This window comes from Rattus norvegicus, chromosome 7 (assembly GCF_021556685.1).
Source record: "Rattus norvegicus strain SHRSP/BbbUtx chromosome 7, alternate assembly SHRSP_T2T, whole genome shotgun sequence".
NCBI lineage: Eukaryota > Metazoa > Chordata > Mammalia > Rodentia > Muridae > Rattus > Rattus norvegicus.
The window spans coordinates 82,238,105-82,262,684 of record NC_141540.1 but is presented as its reverse complement, the minus strand read 5'-3'; the positions used below and the strand labels follow the sequence as shown (position 1 = coordinate 82,262,684).

At 38.4% G+C, this 24,580-nt stretch overlaps 1 protein-coding gene across 15 annotated transcripts in view; it reads right to left on the bottom strand.

The window, feature by feature from the left end:
* The window catches only part of Oxr1 (oxidation resistance 1), a 434,885-nt gene that overhangs the window by 382,686 nt on the left and 27,619 nt on the right, over positions 1-24,580 (bottom strand). For 5 of the 15 annotated variants that reach the window (XM_087555482.1, XM_087555472.1, XM_087555478.1 and 2 more), the window contains exon 2: positions 22,336-22,410. The gene's annotated coding sequence lies outside the window, so the exon portion shown is untranslated. 15 annotated transcript variants of the gene reach the window in all.

Sequence of the window (24,580 nt, the reverse complement as noted above, 5' to 3'; positions counted from 1 at the left end):
TTGTACTCAAGGAGAGGATATTTTGCCCTACAATCAAGGTCTATTGCAAAGAACCAGGGAAAGTCTTCATGCTCTCCATGGCTGAGCACATGCCATTGATGAGTACCTACCATACTGAGATATAGTAAGAATGGTTTTGCTTTCAGAACAGTGAAGCTCAACCTACAATGTACCATGGATTAGTGAGGACACACCTCACAGCATACAAGGTAATGGAAGGGCTAAAATGGCCACCAAGGTGAGAGGAGAGAAGCTATTAACTCTGGAATCAACAGTGGCCAACCAAGAGTGCTGACTAAAGTGACCATGTTCAGATTTCTAAATAAGAAATAATACTGAGGGGTGAGGCATACTCTTGATAATCTCTAAGGCACCTCAGATTTCCTGATCTGAAATGATAGTAGGTGATGAGGTATTGATTTTTTGGTGTTATTCCTGCCTGTGGGAGTATTCTTCATTCTTCTTTCTTTTTCCTTTTTTATTGTTTTATTCTTGATGCTAATGTAAAACTGTCATCTCCACCATACACAAATATGGTGTATTAACTTTGCTTTTATTGTGGCCCAGGTTACCAGCTTCAATCAGAACTGTGCTATGTGTTTCACTGACTAGAGAGCTGACCAAGAGTATAGCTGCATATTCTTTGCTTAGTGAAGTTACTTTTGCCTTTCAGAGTAGAATAATCTACTTGATAGGAGATCCTACTATAGGCCAAAACCAAGAAAGAATAAACACAGCTTAATGTTTATTCTATTGTGAAACAAATGTAACTAAACTACATTAGTAGACCACAGATCTTCAAAAGTTTCAAAGGAGGCTTACAATACTGACAATGGAGCACTGTCAAATGGTTCACTGAGCAGCCAAAATTTACTCTCTTAGATACAAATAGGTTCCTGATTCTTGATTCTCAACACTGCCAAGAATCATGCTTGCCTGAACAAAAATACACTTTACTCCACTTCTTCTATTATCCATCCTTAAGAGCTATGAGCAGGCCGTATGATCAGCAGGGGAGGTTGCCCTTTGAGAGGTTCTGCTTCATGTCTATGGGTGTGGCCGAGCTGTCCATGGTTCCAGAGAGTTTGAGCAGAATTCCCTGAAAGAAGTTCTGTTAATAAAATGGCTCTGTCACCTGGCATCAGGAAGGGCTGACTTAGTGGCTATCACTCTAGCCTCTCAAATGCAACATCACATCCATGACTCATGCTATCTCACTTTGCCCTCCTCAGTTAAGCACTTCAATAATATGTTTTTCTCATCTCTCTTCATGAACATTATTATCATGACCCAATTATTATCATAATTGTTATGTCATGACCAAAACTGGCCCAGCCTAAGAAAACTGTGAAATACTGCAGGGAAGGGATTCACAGCCTTGTCACCCAGACCCTCCACTATAAGGCCATATTCTCTGGGGCCAATTAACTGACATTTATCACCACAAAAAAAATGACGCTGAAATTAAAAGTTATTTATGTGAGAGATGTTAGAACATCTAGAATACTATATTGTTTCATCCCCCCTTCCCCCCAGATTTGCTAGATTTGAATCAATCTCAATTCCTTCCCATCTCTTTTTCAATAAGCTGATTGGAATTGGGTTTCTGCCAGTGGCTCTGGATGAATCTTGTGGACAAATTCAAAGACAGAAAAATGTTCATTCATTTGAAACCCAAAATAATGCAATGTTGTTTTTAAAAAGGTTTATTATGTAGTAAAATGAATTTATATTTTTCTAGTCAATATATTAACTTTAATTATTAATTGTTACTCATAATTTTTCTGGCATAGGACAACCAACTATTAGAGAATTTAGAGATACAAAATCAAATGGGTAGGTTCTAGAAGAAATATTTATAGCGAACGCAAATAACAAAACAAACAAAAGTCTTTTCTCTAAAGTCCAAGGCCAATAGGAAGATGAAGATTTCACCATCTCTAGCAACATAGAGAGCATCCAGCAAGGCACATCTCAATTAGGGATGATGGAACACAAGAGTGAATACACTTCATGAATTATACAGTGTATCAGATTCTCATCTACTAAGCATTCTGACCTCTGGAGCTATTTCTGTGCTGGTGCCTGCTTTACTCACAATTAATCAGAAGAGAAATTAGCATGGTCGATAATAGATAACCCTGGATTTAAAGTTGAAAACTCTTATAGTAAATTAACATTTAAAAGCACGAAATTAGTTTTGAAATTAAAGTGAAGTCAAAGAGCAAGAAGCACCCTCTTCCGGACTCACAGTGCAGTTTGAGGGAGGACATGAAATTATTCACTACATTTTGATTTTCTGCAACATCATTCATGTGCTTTTGAACTGTCTCATGGAGCATAGTGATAAAGAGGGCAGTGAGATTATCAATGCAGACTCTTCACTCAGAGTGTTCCTCTACAGAAAGCAATCCAGACGTTAGACAGAGAAAAATTTCTGATGCTATAGTTCTTTAATAACATCATAAGCAGAAAGTTCATCATACATGAAAACTAATTATATAAGTGTATATGTGTGACTTTTCTTAAAATTTAAAATACTCAAATTATACTCCTCATAAGGCATGAATATGCATTAATCACATTATTACATAGTAAAATTCCAAAAAATATGTGTAACTTTTAATACAGAGACTTCTTGGCATAAAAATTAATAAAAGATGTAGCTGCAGTTCCACAGAGCCTTCATGGTGTCTCTCTGCACCTCCCTTCTGTCCCCTCGTCTCTCTTTCACACTGGCTTCTTTTCTGACTCTATTCCAAACCCCTCCTGGTAACACTCCTCCACATTCCCCATTAAGCCTTCCAACCTCAGGGCCCTTGCGCAGACTGTCCTCTCTGCCTAAAATGTTCCTTTCACGGTCACATGACTCGCTCCCTTGTCCCCTCCAGGTTGTATTCAATGTCATTTCCTCAAGAATCTACCTGTCACTACCACATTGGAGGTCGCCCACACTGCTTCTCAGTTCCTCCCCAGCAAATTCACTCTCAGCACCTGGTAGCAAACTACAGACTTTACTGTTTACAATGATGCTATAAAATGTCTCCATGCAAACTACAGACTTTACTGTTTACAGTGATGCTATAAAATGTCTCCATGTGTTACTCATTTTTTTAAATTTTTATTTATGCTGCATTCCTGTTTTACAAAAGTAAATAGGGATTTATATCTTGAGTATTCACCTTTTTAATATTGTGGGTACTTAGAGAAGTCAATGTCAAGGCATCTAATAGCCTCTGTCAGAGGAATAATGGAAATCGGAGTATGACCGCGTTGAATGAAAGCAAATGTCATACTGATCCCTTAGTTTATAACTCTCTCTGCCATCATCAAACGAGCTATCTACATGGCAAAGTTTCCCACTGTATATGAGCAAAGCTTTTATAAGTACTGTAATTTGGGCCTAAATAGTGTATCTATGCCAAAGGAGAACAGGCATAAACAGTAGTCCTTTAATTTGAAGCAATCAGAAGAGAGGAAAGGGAAAGAGACAAATGTAGAAGAAAAGGAAGAGGAAGCAGAAGAGAAAGAAGAGAAACAGGAAGAGGAAGGTGAAGAGGAGGAGTAGGAAGGAAAAGAGGAAGAAGCAGAAGGGAAAGAGAAAAAGAAGCGGAGGAGGAAGCACCCTAATGTGCCAAGTAGTCAAGACTCTCAAGTCCTTCCTGTGGCAGACCTGAGAATAGCTTATGATTTGCTAATTAAAAACTAAAAGAAATAATCAACGAAGAATTTATAAAAATAAAACACCCTGTAAAGAAAGGCCCCACCTCAACATAGTTAATACCAATACCAGAACAACAAACAGTACAAATGCTGTGAGGCAGGATCCAGAAGTTTCCATGGCTCTTCTGAAGAAGAGTAAAATGAATGAGCAGAGAAAAGGTGAACCTTCTCTGGCTTAGATAAATGCAAGTCTACGAAAACAGGCAAGAGCCAGGGGTTACCCTCTCGGTCTTTAACAGTCAGAGAAACAGCCACGATGGCATGTCAAGGTAGAACAGACAATGGAAAATGAGGCCCATTTTGTTCAACATTTCCTTCCTGCCTTTCCTTGTCTCATTAAAATAATGTCAAGCAATGCTAATATCCAGGTCCAGGGAGGAAAACATTTCTTAGCCAGGGTAGCGCGACACCCTTCAGAGCTGGTGCCCTCCACTCTGAAACATAACAAGGACCACTCTTTAATTAATGTAGAGGATGCACCTTGGATGAATGAAGGATTAAGGAGTATGCATTAAGAAAATGAACTTTGACATGTGTCAGAGGCTATGCGACATGTCACCCTCATTATATTACCAGCTATCAGTCAAAAATATTCATTCAGACCTATAATTCTGAAGACGTCAATTCAAGTTCCCTTTGATACATTCTGTAACCCAGAGTCTGAACAACTGATTAACAGTGATGGTTCTAAGCACACCTGTTATCTACTACGACAAGCCAGACAATGAATGGTACATAGACAGTATCATCCAAATCTACCCCTTTACAATTTCTCATATACAATGTTTTCATTTTTAGAGGAGTTCTAGCAAAACTGGATTAAAATGTAGTATTCATTTTTGAAAAGTAGATGAATCCAAGATAATCCATATATTTGCATAGAAGTATAAATGTAAACTATGGAAGGATAAATGTGAAATATAGTCTGCGGTTTTCTCATTAACATCTTCCTAGTACATTCAGATACAAATAGGATAATGTGATTGATTAAAATAAATGTGACTGGCAGATTCCAGGCTGATCCAAGACTAAGCAGGTATAAGGATGCCCACCACACATGCAATGAGAACTTTTATGTATTCATAAGTATGACCTCCACAACACCCCTATGCCACAGATGAAACTACAGTTTGGGTGAGGAAACAAGGCAAGGAAGTTATTATATAAAGGTGCATATCAGAGTTGGTGCACAGCCAAGAAATTGATTGCAGTCTTTAGTTCTTACTGTATTGCCAATGTGGTCAAGGAGATCCTCGATAAAACAGACACCAAGAAACAAAGAGGCGCATATGCATTGGATATAAAGAGGAATTCCATAGGCTTGGGTAGTATTAACAAAATGCAAGGTTTTTAATATTTATTTTATTGTTAACTGTGTGCTTGTGTGTGCCTGTATAGTAGTGTGTGTGTGTGTGTGTGTGTGTGTGTGTGTGTGTGTGTGTGTGTAAAATGGACCTGCCTACAGAAGGCACAGAGTGTGTGTGGCACATTCCTGGGAGCTGGTGTTACAAGAGATTGTGTGAGCTAGCCAACATGGGTGATGGGAACTGAACTTGGGTCCTCTGCAAACATAGTCCTTACTCTGAACCTCTCAGTCATGTATAAAGCCACCAAGTCCAAGTCTCCTTCCAATATCAGCAGAGAATGGCCCTTGAAAACACACGGAGAACTAAGCAAACGGGGCTGGAGGTACATGAGGAATGGTGCTAAGATGTTTGCCTGGCACTAGGAAGGCCTTGGGTTCTGTCCTCAGTACTAAATATTTCCACCATGTTCTTCCTCTTCTGTCTTTTTTATACTTAAGATAACTTGGTACATGGTGAGCTGTCAACAGATGTGTGGTTGATGTCCACAGATGGATCTTACCAAGGTAGGGGCAGGTCCTAACATTGCCTGCATGTATGAACAGGGATGTGTAAATCCGCCCTTTTGTAAACAACCTTCCTAGCTAATGAAAATGTGCACAGAAACACAAATGTCAAACAAATGAAAGCAAGGCTTTCCTTCTTGGCAGTATAGATGTTAAGAGACTTCTATTCTCCATTTGAGTCATTCAGTATTCTTTCATATAATATGTCGTTATTGCTCAGCATCCCCACAGCTGACTTAATGTACAAAGAGGTATGGAAAGAGGCCTTGCAACAAATCTGCCTTCAAAGTGAGAAAGTAGCGCCCTCTTAGAGAAGGTTAATGTCAAGATTTTCCACCATGGACAATAAATATCTGGTAGTTTCCAGTTAAGGAGGGCAATGTTTTACAGCATTTGCATAAAGCCCCATTCCAGAAAATAACCCCTTGAGAGTAGATGTAAAACGTATTTCTACTGTGAATGAAGACCCACCCTTAATTCTGAAGGGAGAATCTGGATCCATGTCTTTAGTTGGCAGTCAGCCATGTTTTCTCCCCACTCTCTTCACTCTTACTAGCTTTTCACTCCCTTCGTGATTCCAGTGGCTTTTCTTTCTCTCCCTTTTTAAATTTATTCATTCTTTTTTTATTTACACTCCAGATTTTATCCCCCTCCCAGTCCTCCCTCTGACGGTTCCACACCCCATACCTCATATCCCACACCCATCCCACCAGACCTCTCCACTTCCTCGAGCCTCCAGTCTCTTGAGGGTTAGGTGCATCTTCTCTGACTGAGCCCAGACCCAGGAGTCCTCTGCTGTATATGTGTTGGAGGTCTCATATCAACTGATGTATGCTGCCTGGTTGAGAGATCTCAGGGGTCCAGGTTAATTGAGACTGCTGGTCTTCCTATAGGGTTGCCCCCCTCCTCAGCTTCTTCCAGTTCCTCCCCAATTCAACCAGAGAGGTCAGCGGTTTCTTTCCATTGGTTGAATGTAAATAACTGCATGTGGCTTTCTCAGCTGCTTGTTGAGTCTTTCAGAGGGCTAAAGATAAGTCCTTTTTGTGAGCACTCCTTAGCCTCAGTAATAATGTCAGGCCCTGGAGCCTCCCCTGGAGCTGGATTCCACTTTGGGCCTGTCACTGGACCTCCTTTTTCTCAGGCTCTTCTCCATTTTTGTCTCTGCAGTTCTTTCAGACAGGAACAATTCTGGGCCAGAGTTTTTGACTATGGGGTGGCAACTCCATCCCTTACTTGATGCCCTGTCTTTTTACTGGAGGTGGGCTCTACAAGTTCCCTCTCCCCATTGTAGGACATTTCATCTAAGGTCCCTCCCTTTGAGTCCTGAGAGTCTCTCACCTCCCAGGTCTCTGGTACACTCTGGAAGGTTCCCCCACCTCCTATCTCCCAAGGTTATCTATTTCCATTTTTTCTGCTGGCCCTCAGGGCTTCAGTCCTTTTCTCCCATCCAATACCTGATCATGTTCCCCTTTTATCCTCCCTGTCTGCTTTCCCACCCAAGTACATCCCTCCCCCTCAGTGACTTTTCAAATCACCTTTAAAAAAGAGGTTTATCCTTCGTACCAAGTAAAACCCAGAGCTGTTCAGATGCTCTGTGCCTCCCAACAAGGATGCCCTCCCTCTGTAGTTCTACTTGGAAACTTCCACTTCTCTCCTGCTTTCGGGGCACCTTAGGGCACCTGTGCTGTCAGTCGCAGGCTCACTTCACCAGAGTCTGCTTTGTAAAGTAAACTGGGGAAGGAAAATAATTGTATATCTCAAGTCAAGCTATAACACACATTGTTTTGGTTGAAACGTGACTTGTGAGCTTAAAACACTACCAAGAAAATGTACTCAATGTCATTTGTTGTATCAGCCCATGAAATATTCGAGAAGCTCTGCTTTGTAAGTTGTGATTTCAAACCCATTTTATATAACAATCAACTGCTTTCAACATATAATTTACAGAGTTAAGATGGATCCTAGATTTTTAAAACGTGCTGTTGCCACATGAATTTCTATAGACTTGCATCATATCTTTTGCATGTTAATCAATATTCTCAGCTATCAAATTCTGAGAGCCATCAATAATGCAAGAATTCATCAAGCATGAAATAAAAAAGCAGGGTAAGGAAAAAGGTGGATTCAGAAAGGAGAACGAATGAGCATTGACAAGACAGTGGTTTCATTCTTATCCTTAAGAAACTGCTCATAGAGAGGACATATACTAAGGAAAGTCTTAATTTGTAATGTATGCTGCATTTGTCCTCTGAGTTCCAAAGGACAGGTTAGCACTTGATTGGCATGGTTATAGGCAGAGTGAGGTAGGTTTCCAGGTCAACTTCTAAAATGGTAAAATGTAAGGGCTGATAATCCCACCCCCACTATAAGAGTATTCTCATCTTGTCTCTGATTTATGCAGAACACATGGGAAAAAACAAGTACTTATGGAAGTATAAAATCGTAATGATGAGATGCTCAGGCAGGAGTCGGAAGTGATGGAGAAGAAAGTATCTGTAGAGCTTTCAAAAGAAGACAGTGAAGCCCACTAAGGACAGTCTAGAACATGAAAAAGGGTGACTTGAGCACCCACCTAGTACATCCTCAATGGTGATTGTCTTAGGGTTTTACTGCTATGAACAGACACCACAACCAAGGCAACTCTTATAAAGGACAACATTTAATTGGGGCTGGCTTATAGGTTCAGAGGTTCAGTCCATTATCATCAAGGTATACATGGCAGCATCCAGGCATACATCGGGCTGGAGGAGCTGAGAGTTCCACCTCTTTTCCCTAAGGCAGCTAGGATGAGTATTTTAAAGTCTTGAGTCCACAGTAGGCACACCTACTCCAACAAGGCCACACCTCCAAATAGTGCCACTCCCTGGGCTAGGCATAATCAAACCACCACAGGGATTCAGGAGGTCTCACCAGGTGATATTCAATGTGACTGCCATCATTGAATGTCTGTAGTCACTACTTCAGCTCCAATACCCATGAGCACCAATGCCCAAATGAAGAGAAAGATTCCAAAAGAACCAACAACTTCAGGTGCTCAGTGTCCCACCAGAGCACAAAAGGCCACATCTCAAAATTTAAGTAATGTGGAAACAGACACACACACACACACACACACACACACACACACACACACACACACGAGAGAGAGAGAGAGAGAGAGAGAGAGAGAGAGAGAGAGAGAGAGAGAGAGAGAGAGACTAAGATTCTAACCACTCACTCATGATTCTGCTTTTAACTTGAATTGAGGTGGGGAGCTAACCTGAAGGTCTTGGCCATCACTCAACAAACAGTTCTGCTGAGTTTTCACTTGGGCTAACTGGTCTACTCACAGAAATGCCTACAATATAACAAATAAAGGAACACCTTTCTTCCTTCTGCTGGAGGCTACCTCAGAAACCATTTATCTTCAGGGAGTTAGCCTCTCAAATACTTCCCTACAACATGGCCTGAGGGGAAACGGCTCTAGCTGCTGTTAATACAATGTTTGTCAGGAAGATAAGTTTCCTCATTGAAAGGGTAAATGGAAACAGAAAAGTTTTCTGCAATCTGTCATATTTCACCAGGAAAGGCCTTTTTAAAATTCCCCTGGAGTTGGAGTTTGACTTTCCTCTTTTAGAAAGAACAAGCTTTAATTGCCCTCATTCGGCTAGGAAAGATGTGCTTTGTGTCTTTGATCCCAACCAAGACTAAAAGTTTAATTCTCTGAAAGGACTGTCCTTTTCCATGAAATTGCTTTCCTTCTAAACACAAAATCAGCCGGCCAGTCACCACTCTGAACGTGAGCTGTTTGAGTGGGACGTGATTTTCTGTAGTCAAAGCAAGTCTCTTTACAGCTTGCCTTCTGGCCCTTGAGAAGGGAGGTCAATGTTTTGCCATCTTTTTCTCTGGGCACCATTCCATTTCAACATCACTGGCTCCATTTCAACACCATCGTTCTACAGAAGGCTTCTGGACCAACACCAACACTAAATTACTTCTACTGGAAAATCTCAAGGAAAGAAGAGACTGCAAAGCAATTGGTTTCAAGAAAATGGCATGATACCATTAAGTTAGTTTTAAAAATTGTATAAAGAATCATTACAAAGCCCTGGGTTGGGATAAAGACTGTGGGTCACACATGGGAGCAGTGTGAATGACCTTGGGAATATGGAAAATCCTGGAAATGTGAACTATTTAAATATTCCACCTACTTAGGCAGTAAGATTAATATACTCATTCGAAAGAAGGAGTGATTTGAAAACTTCCTCCCTCATTTGATAAATGACAGAGGCTTCCTCAATTGTTAAATGACAGCTACAAATAGATTTGCTATTTGACTTGTTTATCTCTATACCATAGAAGGCTGTAGTGATAGATATATATATATTATTTGTGGCTTGCTCTCCAACCACTTAGAAACAAACAAATATTTTTTTTGTTTTTTTTTCTAGTATCCTCATTTATAAGTAAAAGACTGGAATTTTCATATACTTTGTTATAGCTGAATGCAAAAGTATTTTCTCAGTTTTAATATTTAATCTAACAACAACAGAAACTTTTGAGCTTTTAAAAAGCATTTGTAGAATAGGTGGAAGAATGGACAATGGAGAGAGTAATGGTGGGCCTCCAATGGAGAGAGAGTAATGGCGGGTCTCTTACGGAAGGGTACAACGGAGGTGTCCTGCCATAGCAGCTAAATTCCATAGCCGCTCAAAATAGGAATTCTCGAGAAGCATTGTGATGTGTAGAGGAGGATCTTTCTCTTCTTCCTCTCTCCCTCCTCTGTTCTGCCTGGCCTGTGTGTGCTCTGATGGAAACCTAGCTGGAAAGTCATCTAGGCCAAGAACTGATGGGAAATCTGCACTAAGCTTGATTTTCCTTTATCTAATATTCATCAATACAACTTATTGATATTTAAAATCAGATCTTAAACTCAGAATGCCCACTAGGACCAATGTGAAACACTGAATCTGTATTCTTAATCATGTTTGGATTAACTTTCATTAAGAAAGAAAGAAAAACTGTCCACGATAATGTTTAAAAATTGAAGTTACTCATTTTACTCTTTTGAGAGGGAAAATGAACACAATTCACTAGACTCAATTGTACCAGAGAAGCTTAACTCTGAATCTTTACTGAATCTAAATAAATGAAGAAACAAGAATAAGATTTAATACTGTGAGTTTAGTTATCTACCTTCATTAGGATCATTACAGTAAGTAAATGGTTATAATCTCCAGCAAGCAAGAGAGGAAAGACAGCAGATATATGTAAGACATGATGTGGCTGGATTGGCCAAACAGCCCTGCATGTCTGCAGTGCATGTTCTTCTCAATGAAGACTGATTATAGTTTTCAATGCATGATGCATGTCATTATTTTGCAGATACTCATTCCTGGAAAACTAAGGTCTCTGGATATTTTTATTAGTCTGTGTTTGACTATATCTAACGGATAAAGCAAAAGGCTTTGGGTTTTTGTACGTTTGCTTGTTTGTTTGAGTCAGTGTTGGATAGAAAGCAGAGTGGCCTCAGTCTTCGACAATCAAACTCCTGATGCCTTCCACCTCTGTCTTGCACCTCTCAGATTATAGATATACAGAAGGGCACACTTATGTAGTATTGGGAATAAATTACAGGGTGCCCTAGTTATTTTGCTATTGCTATGATAAAATAACATGGCCACGGCAATTTATAAAAGTGGTTAATTTGGGGCTCATAGATCTATATTTCACTAGTAGTCAGGGTAACATTATGTTACCAATGTTGAGCCACAGAAGGGAAATAAATGTATAGTTTCATTATTTTTTTTAATATACTGAGAATTAGACCTCTGGTCTCCAACATTATGCAAACACTCTGCCAAGAAGCCATACCCCTAAACTATTGGTTTTATTTTTATTTTGAGATAGGGCATGAGTAAACTGCCCTGATTGGCTTGTGTTCCCTCTGTAGCTTAGGCAGGCCTTGAATTTTTGATCATAAAACTTCGATCTTCAGATTTGCTGGGATTATCAATCTATGCTACAGTGTACAGGACAATACCTTCAAAATTCATGTCAAAGTCTTAGTTATATACATCACAGTCTGTTACCATCTACTCTTTCTGCCTCTGGCTTCCAGTTAATCTCACCTAGATTTATTCTTTGTGGAATCAGAGTGAGTATTCAGTGTAGGTGAAGATGATGTTTCCCATTTCATCTACTGCCACACAAGAGCTGGAGTTAGAATGCACAGACATGGTCCCTGAATCCCTACTGTAGACCCAACTCCATTATTCTCTGATTCGCCACTCTCTGAGGCTCGTAAGGGACTATTTATGATGTCGTAGTTGTGAAGTACTGGCTGTGTTTACAAGTATTTCTAAATTATTAGAATGCTTAAGAATTTAAATCTTATATTAAAAATAATTTGATGCAAAATGTTAACTGATGCTTTAAGGATCTTCAATAAACTTAGGAGAACATTATGCAATTCAAAAAATCTTCAGCCATTTTATCTTAATATTGAAAATATGCTATGTCAACTTAACTTCCGTAACCAATGAAAATTTAATATAGTATTAAAATTGCCAAAGAGGGGAGATAAAATAGATACTATTAGTCCAATAATATATGTTTTCTATATGCCCTTTCCACTGCAATATCTCTCTATTAAATGCCAACTAGAGAGTTTACAATGAGAAACAAGCACGAAAAGAACCCACAATTCTGACCAAATACATTTTTATATACTTTAAATGTCTGTTCAGTGAAGTTGGAGAGATAGCTCAGTAGGTAAGAAGAGCACTGGTGGCTCTTGCAGAAGACCTCGGTTCGATTCCCAACATCCACATGGTGGTTCACAACTATCTGTAACTCAGTCTGCTTCTGACATTCACAGTTACCATGCACCCCAGTAGTGCATAAGCATATATGCCACCAAGACAGCCATACACATAGAAAATAAAGTCAATTTTAATTGCTCAGTTGTATACCTCCTCAGTCATTCATTTCAATTCAATCCTTCAAATATGAGCACCAAACCCTCACAGAAATAATACTGTGAGATTCTACATACTGTTCTGTTCTCACCAATATCATTATCTTTTAAAAAATCCAGGCAAGGTCCCAGAATTTTCATCTAAATCATCGCATTCTTTCTCTGATGGGCACATGAGTTATGACAGGTTATCAGCATCCTATCTCCGTCTCTATTTATCAGGAGTGAGAGCTTATGAGAAGTCGAACCTGGGCAGGATGTAGGTTCCTCCTTCAATGTGTCACTTGCTGACTGTGGAACCTTAGATCACTTAATTAAGCCTCTTTATGCCCCACTGTTAGCAGTTATAGGCTCTTGAGTACAAAGCTCTTAGCCTACTTCCTGACAGAGAAGAAACTCAAATGATTCATTCTATACATGTTTTGAACATCACTGAAGTTCACACCATAGAAAAGCCAAAATATTCAAATTCTCTATGCATTTAACTTCAGTTCAGGCAGTGGGCACACTGGGCTCAGTCTTTTGAACATAGCAGTAATTAAACCTAAATTTAGACTGGAACATGTTATATTCAGTTCCATCACTAATTAACATATCAAATATTGCCTTCCCTTCAGAATTAGCTAAGTACTGGTGAGATTGCCTGTGGTCTACAACATCTACTTTGAGAGTCCATTTTTTATCAGGAATAGTAATCACCAATGTGTAACTTGTAGACACTGGCCTTGAGACCTCTTCCTAAATAAACAAAAATGGCTCTCTGAAATGATGGATTTTTTATAAAATAATCTATTTGGTGAAACATGGTGCTCATATGCTCTTTGATGAGCTAAGAAATTCCATTGGTTTACATACTCCAAATTTCCCAAAAGTCAATGACAGTAAAATTCTTTTTTATTCCTCTTAAGACCTACTAAAACTATGTCTAAGGACACCATGGGCTTCAACAGTCCTCTTGGGAGTCTTGACAAGTTGACCAAAACAACAACAATAACAACAACCTAAGGATTTTATTTTTAATATCTAGTAGAAATTAATATTACTGCTGCCTTCAGTGTTCAAAACAGTCCTGTGACAGGGGTAGGAAAGTCTATAGAAATGAGATTTCAGCCAATGCAGCATTGCAGGCTGCTGGACGGGACCAGCATATGGTAGGGAGTCTTACACTTCCTACCTACACCCACTATTTTAGTTCCATAAAAATATTCATCACATCTTTTGGCCATGGATTCCTGCCATGGAAATAATATATTTCTGTGCTATGATATAGTTGGAAGAGCTCATTTTGTTTTAACAGTGGTAAAAAGAAAAATCTATATTGGATTAGGGTGGCTCCTTCTCATCACAAAATAGCATTGTGTGCCCAGCAATGGCTAACAGAAATTGCTGTCAAACTCTTCCACAGGAAAATGCAGCATCAATCCCTGATCATCAAATTAGGAAAATCTCATTACATTCCAAACAACTAAATGAAAATCAAATGACCATGGAAAATAGTGTGCCTCATTTACATGCTTCTAAAATTTACTGCAAGACAGAATGTGCTGTACCCTAATCGTATCAGTTTCTAGTAGACTTAAAACTGAAATGAAAATTTTCTCAAGAAATGTATGCACTTCGGATATTTTACAAGCTAGAACATTGACTGCATACCATGAAGGAAGGCAACTATTTCTCAACAAGAGGAGGCCAGTATTCAATCATCATAAAATAATCTCACCTATTACTGTGACTACTTCAATATCTAATACAACTTTAGAAATACATACTGAAACTAAAGGAATCAAAACCTCCCCTGCCTTCCATAAATTTATCATCGCCAAGAGACAATCTCTGATGGTCTTTCTGCCCATGTTTCCAGTGACCACATTTTTTAATGAGGAACTTCCTCCAAAATACTCTCTGTGTAGGTCAGAGGATTGGCCATTCAGACAGAACTTCTATGTGGATGTCATCTGTTACCCATTTGAAAAGAGCAGCATATGTATAATATGAGGCCCAATAATTAAAAATGGAAAAGCTAATTCACATTGGACCGATATAACATGGCAGAGTTAGCTTCCAAGTGAACTCAGAATATATTCAGAAACATATAGGATGATGGGTTGATTTAATTTTATGAATATCTTTAAAAAAACCAATATTTTGATTTTAATTTTTCCTGACTAACACTATATGAGATTGAATTCACATAAAAGTGCCAACAGCAGTCAGAGAAGCTGGGATAGGAGAGCAAGCTAATGAGTGAGGGAGCCTGGATAAATTCCAGAGTGGCAGTAGTTTACAGACTGACCTTCAGTGACTTATGTGCCTGATGTTCACAATGCTGTGTTCCTCTCCCAAAATGAATAGCTAACTATTCTCCTAAGAAATAAAAGATGTGACATCACAAGTCAGGTTATAGATGACATTGAGATCCGTCATCTTTTATTGGACTGCTCACACTTGTGAGAGCCAGGCTAACACATGGAGAGCTCCAGTAGAGAAAATACCAAAAGCCAACCCCAGAACCATGGAAATAAGACAACTTAGAAGACACCTGACTGCCAGTCTTGGTACAACTGCAAGCTTGACTGGCAAACAGACTCTATCTTGTGAAGAAGTTTGAGTTAAAAGCACCCAAACCAAGCTGCCTCTAGTACCCTGATACACAGATCTATATGACATGCCATCTTCAACAATGTGGTTTCCTCTTCTAACAAAAAACACCATAAACTAGGTAGCTTATGAATCAGAAATTTATTTCTCCTGGCCTTGAGATAAGATAAGTGACTAGCAGGTTTGATGTCTGATGAAGGTCCACTTGCTGGCTTGGAGAAAGGCACTGTCTTCTGCCCTCACTGGAGGGAAGGACAAGTCTCCTCAGACTTCTTTCATCAGGGTATTAACCCCATTCATTAGAGCATAGTCCTTTCACACTAATAACTTCAACAAGTCCCACCACCTAATTTCATCTCTGTGGGATTTCCAACAGACACACTGGGAGGGGACACAAACATAGTAGACTGCAGCATATGAGAAACAAGTACGATGCTTTTAAGGCATTCAACTGTCTAAAAGCATTGCATAGCAATGCACAGCTAAAACATTTCCAACCTGTAATGCTTTGGAGGGGTTTATTTCTCAAGATATTTTTATAATGAGTAAGAAATATGCTGAGTGATAGGCAAAAATGAATGCAGAATTTCAAAGAATTGTCACTTCTCTTAAATGTGAAGATTTTGCTACACAAAGAACTACAGAAAACTACTGCTGGCTGAGAGAAGTAGTCTATGCCAGGGATAAGCCGCTCACTTTATCATCCAATAGAAAGTGGTCAGCCTGAAATCAGATATACACAAACAATGAAAATGGACTGAACAGGTTTTACTTATATATTTGTGTGTGTGTGTGTGTGTGTGTGTGTGTGTGTGTGTGTATGTGTGTGTGTGTGTACCAACCTAAGAGAGGTTATGGGGAGAAATAGAAAGGATTGAAGGTAGAAAAGAAAAAAAGAAAAAAGTGATATAATTATATTTTAATTATAATAAAAACATTTAAAAACCAATTAACTCTACAACATTAAAGTAACAAGTGTTAGTTTCACAAGGGCAGTAATATTGGGGGGGTGTTTCTATGTTGAGATAATATCATGTGGTTAAAAATAACTAAATGAATGAATAACGTGTAGTTGGAGGGAATTTCCATGTGACAGTCACTGCACACAAATATGCTTTCTTTTGGAATAGTGTGCTATAAGAAGCAATCTTGGATAGGAAAGGAATACTTGCTGGGCCGGGTCTGCTTGGGAGGTATTCCCTGCACTACAGCAACTGCTCTCCCAGGCCCACTCCTACTTCCTCCTGCAAGTAATCCCTACTGAAAGTGAGTCCTTTTCCAGGCTGAGCTAAACCTGAGTTCAGCTCTTTATCCTGACTTATCAGTATGATATGTGACAATACTGTTATTATGAACTATTGCTCAGGAAGTAAGAAAAACTAAATTTAAAAAACCTGGTTGTCCATCTAGATTTAGTTTGAAAACATGCTAAAGTGACAGGAAATCCACTCTTTACAACATCAGTAAGTCCAAGACTCCCAAGAAAAGCACGACAGCCTCTGTTCCCTCTGACAAGTGCACACCAGTGACCTTTAAACACATGGGCTGGCTGTTACTTTCTGCTGGAGGAACTGAGAATAAGTCACTCTTGAGTGTTCTGCCATAAATAAACAAGACACACTACTCAGTCTAAGGCTCAGGAAACACCAATGAAGAGGCTGCAGAAAGAATGTAGGATCCAGAAGTGGGGGAGGGGTGGTGCAAACCTTCTGGGAATGACAGTGTGCAACAGGAATCAGAGCAGCTTCAGATGCCTGTCACTGGCCTGCAGGAGGCTACATCTGTCAGCAGACTACTCACAGGACCCTCTGTCACCCTGCTGAACTCAGGGCTACATATGTATTGTTGAAGACCGGGAGTGATTGTTTTCCAACCTGCACCTACCCAGCAGAGACCAGTGGATAGCCTCAAACCTGCATAAACAGCCCTAGTTAAACTCACGGGGTCACATATCTAGAAGACATGAACGTGGGCTAGGATTTGGGAAAGGGAGGAGTTGGTAAGGTCAGGAAGGAGACTAGGAGCATTGGAAAACATGGATGGATTTGTCAGAGTAAACTGGATTCAAGTTTTAAATGGACTTTTTAAAAAGACACAAAGTCAGAGGAATAACAGTTCCAAGACATGGCAGAGAGGAAACTGCTTGGTAGAGCCAGGCCAGAAAGAACAGTGAGGAACAGCTCACTTGGCAGAACTGAAAAAGCTGAACAGGGGCAGGGAGGAACAATACTCAATTCACTCAACAAGCACAGAAAGCTAGGAATGGCACAGACATTAGTAAAGGAGATAAACAGGCTGGGACTATGATAGTTCAACTAAGGACACTGGCCTTAGGCCAAGCCTTACACAGATCTAAGGAGCCCAAGGATTATGCCAGGCATGAAAATGACAGGTTAGTCTCACAAAAATTAAACTGGAGTTTGAACTCCAGAAACAGGTAAAGATCAAGTTTCATAAATTCCTGAAGTAAATAACTACAATAGAGAATGACTGCTCTGGTCCCTACCCACCCCAGTCCTAAGAACACCTCCAGCGTGGTAGGAAAGAGGTCAAAATATTCTCTGAAAAACTTGACAAGCACAGGACAAAATAGCAAGAGTTATTCACATATATCCTCACTAGCGATACCAAAAAGAGGAATAAAGAAAAAACAGTGAAGCACACTGGTCAGCCAGTTCACCACGGATCTGAGGCACTGTCATGTTACAATCTAATACAATACAGATTCTTACTTTATACTGTCTCTGTAAATATGGTATATATGAACTATACAAAGGTGTGTATATATTAGATACATGTGTATATACATATGTCAATATGCATATGTATTTATGAACATACACATGTATTCTTGAAACACACACTCTCTCTCTCTCACAGACACACACATGCCACACATGTATATATATGTATATATATATAATATATTATATATAACTTGAAGTTTTTATATGAGGTCATGCTTAGAAATATGCTCAGATTGCTGCAGATTTGACTGTATTTTTCTGTAAATGTTTTCCTCAGTATAAGAATTTAAATTCTGCTCACAGATGTGAAGAGCGAATATTTTTTGTACTTTTTACAAATATTATTCTGAATGAGGTCCACAGCTAAAGTATTTTCATTAAATCTATACTTCCTTAATGGCATACTTCGTCTAAGTTTTAAAATTTTGGTTCAAATGATTACTCATAGCCTATTTTTCAATTAAGTAGATTGAATTACTTGATGACAGAGACAGTGGTTTCAAGAAGAAATCTATTAAAGGAAATCTGTGGCTCGAATGTGTGCATTTGCATGCACCTAATGAACAAAATAAATTTACTTATGAAAAACAGTAATTTTACAGGAAAAACAAATTGCATCTGTTAGTAAGTGACTTGAGTACTTCTTCCTTGTTAAGAGACCATGTCAATATATAACTGTACTTACTACAGTCAATTTAAAGATTTTCATGGTAGCTCAATGTAAGTCATATCACATATCAAACTAAGAAATATTTTTACTGTCAAAAATTTATAAATAATAAGAGAAGTAATTAAATATAGGGTACTTAATTTTCCTATGCTAAGGTGGGCATTTAAGTTACTTTCAATTTTCTTTTATAGTACTTTAGTACTGAGTAGCTTTTGCAAGAGAATGATAAGGGAATTACAGCCTTACAATAAAAACATAAGCTTTGAGGCATTAATCAATAGATATACACAGAAGGATTTTTATTAAATAGATACACATGTGCAGTTTCCTTTTAGAGTATTCATCTAAATAGAGAGCAGTCAACAGGTAGGGATCTGCCAAAACACAGAAAGGGAGTGGTTCTTAGTCCTTCATTTCTTAGATCTGCCAAGCTAGCACTTGATTCTCAGTGGGAGCTGGAGTCACGGTTACTGTAGTACCAGCACAGCAGGGCTAGAGACACCAGGACGGTTGAATAGACCTTGGATTTGGTGTATATAAGAGAGCTTCAGGAAGTAATTAGAAAGTAGGTTGTGATCTGAATAAAGAAGACTGCCCGTACTGAAGTCTCACCTAATCATATGAAGGCTTAGATGGTACAATACCAACACCAACACTAACACCACACCAACACCAACACCAACAACCAAAACAAATCAAACAAAAAACCCCAGCAACAACAGAAATGGTGTTTTCCCTCTCGGCTGTGACATCCATCCTTTCACACCCTCAGACACTAGTGTTTTGGGTTCTTGGGCCTCTGGACTCAGCACAAGACTCATACCATAACCCCCTGTGCCCATAGGAACTTCCAATCCTGATCTCTGGTCCTCACCTTGCAGACAGCACAAAGTGGACCTTTTCTGCCTTCATAATTTTGTGAGTTTGTCTTTAAACCTGTTCTACATGTTTGTATAGATTCTAAAGCTTCAGTGTCTATGGGGAACCCTAACACTGCTATCGTTCCTTTACAGAAAGTGGATGTGTTGCCTATTTCCTTTATTCTCAGATTATCATTCTGAGAATTTGTATCCATGACTGGAATCATGAGAGCTGTGCCCTTATACACAGGTAAATATTTACAAGTCAACAGCTAGGTCATTTATTAACCTCATGACACTACTTTCTTTTTTTGTTTGTTTGTTTGTTTGTTTTTTTTTGTTTTTGTTTTTTCGGAGCTGGGGACCGAACCCAGGGCCTTGTGCTTGCTAGGCAAGCGCTCTACCACGGAGCTAAATCCCCAACCCCATGACACTACTTTCAAAATTCAAACCATTCCTTTAAAACATTCCTGGATATCAACTATAACCCCATGCTACTCTTTCCCCAGTAGAACTGTAGCCTATGACCAAGCATTCATTGGTGCCCCTATGAAACCTGCATTCTATGGGAGATGAAAATAGATTAGAACAGAGAATAAAAACAGGACCAAAATGTCATGGATCAGTGAAAAATAAGACCAGAGAAATCTAAGTGACAAAGGATGTGGCATGTCTGAACCTTAAGCTAGAGCACATGTGAACACACAGCACAGAGCCAAGTACGTTCTGCTAACCAGATGCTGCTACTGACTGTGGGAGAGAAAGACAGAGACAGCAAAGGCTGAAGTAGAGTGCTAAAAGACAGTAGGCTTTGTTCTTTTATTTTATTAGTGTGTGCATGTTATGTTACCTGGAAAGTTATGAGAAAATTAGTTTTTAATTATTTCCATTACAAGATTATATGTCCCTAACAACATATTCATCAGTGGGCCAGCAGAAATGTTTATGGCTCACTTCAAACAACTCTCCATGCTAGAGCACGGAAGGTTCCCAAAGCTGGAAAAACTGCTATGTTTATGTAATGCTGGAACTTTTAGACAGAGCAAATAAGAGAAAGAAGTGAGAGATATGAAAACAAGAAAGGAGAAAACTAAATTATCCAGATTTGTAGATGACATAATATTACAGACAGAAAGCAAGCTAAAGATTTATTTGGAAGACTATTAAAATTAATACAAATGAGTAACAGGTGGGTTATAAAATTAGCATAAAAATTAATAGCATTCCCATACATGAATAATAAGAATATACATGAAACAGTTATGAAATATCCTTTTCACAATAATTACAAAATTATTTCTAAAGCTAAATTTAACCAAAGGAGTGAGACTTTGACAAAGAAAATTACAAATCCCCAATAAAAACACTGAAGACGTGGAAGCTGAAAACCCTGAAAGTCATTATATCATGTACAGTTTGCAGGAATTGATAATATAATATACACATTAGTCAAGGCAATTTATAGATTCAATATAACATCAGCTGAACCTCCCACAACATTCTAAAGAGCCCAGGGAGTGCTGAGGAAAGGGAACAGAACTAAAAGCATAGCAATGCCCAATTCTGATACATTTTACAGTGCTACAGTTACTAAACTTCAGGGGTGCCTTTTAAATACACATGCAACCCCAACTACCAGAGAACATGGGAGCACATCTGTAATTGGATGATTTTTGACAGTAACACCACAAGTACATGTTTTAAAAAAGTGGCAACCTCTTTAAAATTGGTGCTATAAAAACTGAATATCCATCTACAGTACTGAGACTTGACCCCTTTCATTCACTTAAATGCATCAATTCAAATAAGCCAAATACACAAAGATCTGAAATTCTAGCCATGAAAGATTGAGGAGTACTTAAAGACTCTGGCATAGGCACAAGAATCAAAGGTAAAAATAGACAAATCAGTGATATAAAACTGAAAATCTGTACAGCAAAGGAATCATTCAACAGAGTGAAGGGATAGCTGTTTAGGATGAGAGAAAATACTTTTCAAATATTCTTCTGAAAATGGGCAGGGGTGTTCATAATGCACAAAGGGTTTAATAATTAACATTAAAAGTAATCCAATCTTGTTCCAGATTTATTTAATTTATTTTAAATCTATAGATATTGTCTGCTTGTCTGAACACACACAGTATGAATGCAATACTCATAGTCATCAGAGGAGGCTGTTGTACCCTCTGGAACTGGAGTTGTAGATGGTTATGAATCACCATGTGGGTGCTAGGAATCAAATCTCGACAAAACTTGTCTTGACTACTGAGCAATCTTTCTATCCCCAAGCAAAACAAAACCAAAATCCTTAAAAGAAGGATGTTGCAAATAGCCAACAACATGAGAATTTCCCATATCGTTATTGATCATGAAAACTAAAACCAAAGCTGCTATCAGATATCAGTAAATACAAATTATAATAAGCAGTACTAAACACCCCACATAGACAATAGGTAATGATTCATTTATCCAGGATGTGGAGGGAAAAAACTTGTGTGCATCCTTAATTAGAATATACATTAATACAAGCACAATGAGGAACAGTGTGGCATTCCTCCTCCTATGGTAGATCAAAGGTCTGATCCACATATCCAATGTTTTATTTATATATGAAATAGAATGGAATAACCATACAACAGTGATACCTGAATGACCATGACAACAGGACACGATTCACAATAGTCAAGACATGGAACCAATCCAGGCACCTGAAGCATGAACAAAGGAGGTGTGGTGCACATAATAACACTCAGTTATGTGTTATATATCCATGTACAATGAAGTCTTGTCTTCAACAGCAAGGAGGTACTGTGTGAAATAAAGCAGACAAAAATGCATGTTCTTTCTCATACACGGAAGATGAAATATAAACAAGGCTCAGGGAGAGCGCAGTGGTCAGGGGAGACTCACATGGGTGGCTGGAGGGTGGATGATGGAGCTTGGATTTGATCAGTGTGCACTTGTTGAATATAGTGAGATCTTGGACTGAAAAATCATTAATATGTACAATTAATGCATGTTAATCAAAAATTTAAAAACTAAATGCAGATTTATCAGGGAAGCATTTCTTCTTCCCAGTTGACGCTATCACAGATACAGTCAGTCTCCCTCCCCCTTTCTGCATAAGATAAAGCTACAAAATTATTCACCTTGTTAGCATCGTTTGTCTCTCGCCGATTGTTATTTCAATCTTGCAAATATCTGCATTCTACTCTATTTTATACATATAAATGTATACATATACATAGAAATGCATAGAAATACATAGAAATGGACACCTACATTGCATTCTGAAGATACATAGAATTAAATGAAAGTACAAAGAGAAAACTCAAATTGTGCTTACTTAGTTGTAAAAACTCATAACTAACACTCCTATTAAGGTACAGAACAAGTTTATTGCTCCAGAAAACTCCCCACTTCCCTTATAATAAATTTCTAAGTCCCTAGGAAGCCCCTGTTCTTATTTCTATCATGTATATTATTTATAACTATACCTAGAAATTCTTAAAATGGAATAATTCAATATTATGCATTTACCCAGAATAAGGTCATAAATGCCCATGTTTTGTATCAACATCTCACTTTCTCTATATTATAAAGTAGTGCCCGATTGAATTGGTATATAAATCAGATTATCTCCTCTTATTGGTGAAGACTTTTTTCTCAGTTTATAGTTAATATAAATAATAATTACTCTCACTATGTAGATGGCTGAATATGATTAACTCAGACTATTGAACCTTAGTTTCTCTACTTGAAATGAAATTTTAATGGCTTTTAAATCCTAATCCTAAATTAATTTCCAGCTCTAAAATACATGCTATAAAAATCTCTACACAGGTGCTATGTAAGTACAACTTTCCATGTGCCTTGAATAATTACACTAACTTTTCCTAGGTCCATACATGCATAATGCAACGAAGTTATAATATATCTCTCCAGCCTTAAATGGCTTTATTATGAATAATATTAGACTAAAACTATTAATTTTAAGAATTTATTAAAAAAGGATTTATATATCAGTGCTTTGTGATCAAAAATCATTGCATAGTTCTTTCAATTTAAGAAAAAAAATCACATTTGATGTGTCTTAGACTAACTTGAGAAACATTAGGTTGAAATATTATCCAATCTTTTGTTGAGCTGTGGAGGTTGGGAATTCCCTGCATTCATTTTTTTAACCTTCAGGCATTTCTTGAACGTGTATGCATTTTTCGCTCCTATTATTATCTCTTATGGATACTAAATCTACCTCTTACGTCCAAAATTACAAGTTAGGAGCCGCAGGGGAAAACGTTCCTTTAATGTTCCCAAAGGCAAGTCATAAGGGTGCAGGAACGCTTCAAACATTAATCCGTATAATGGTATCAAAGGATCTTCAAAATGTAGAAAATATAATTCAAGCTGAGTTATAGTAAAAATTGTCTGCAGAGACAGAAAGTTCTCAAGAACACGGAAGCAAGGGAAACTCCACAGTACTTCCCGGAAGCCCAAACCAAGTAGGCACCCTTCGTCTATTTGCAGGAAAAAAGCGAAGATGAGGAATCCTGGATCTTCACACTAGAGGATCCATGGTGACTTGAGGCCAGAGGCAGCACATCAAACTTTCTCTGAACCAGTTGCAATTTATGAAGCGGAATGAAGAGCCCCAATGCTGGTTTACAATAGCAATCAAGTAAAAAACACAGAACATGACTGGATCTTTGACAGTCACTGCTCACAAAGAGACTCGGACCTAGAGAAATCAAAAACTGTGGTGGAAAATTAAAAACCACCAAGCATGAAGAGAGAAACAGGAGAGAATAAGGCGGGTGTCATGTCTGGGGGATGCCTAAAGGTTTAAATAAAAAAAATGAATTTAGGAAATTACCATTTCCCACAGCTAAACAAAAGCATTAAATAATGTTTTAATGTAATGTTTCTCAAGTTAGTGTGAAAGCCGTCCGATATGATTTTCATTGTCGTGGAAGACCTATGCAAAGTCTCAGACTAAGTCCTAAATCTATGTAGGCTACCGTAATTCACTTAATTAGGTTTGGCTCTTCCTGAGCTATCGACGTGTTTAAGCACTTTACTAAATCTCCCTCACAAAAAAGTAAGGCTCCATAATGTGTTGAGACTGGGACGATGGCACAATGGGTAAAACTTGCTG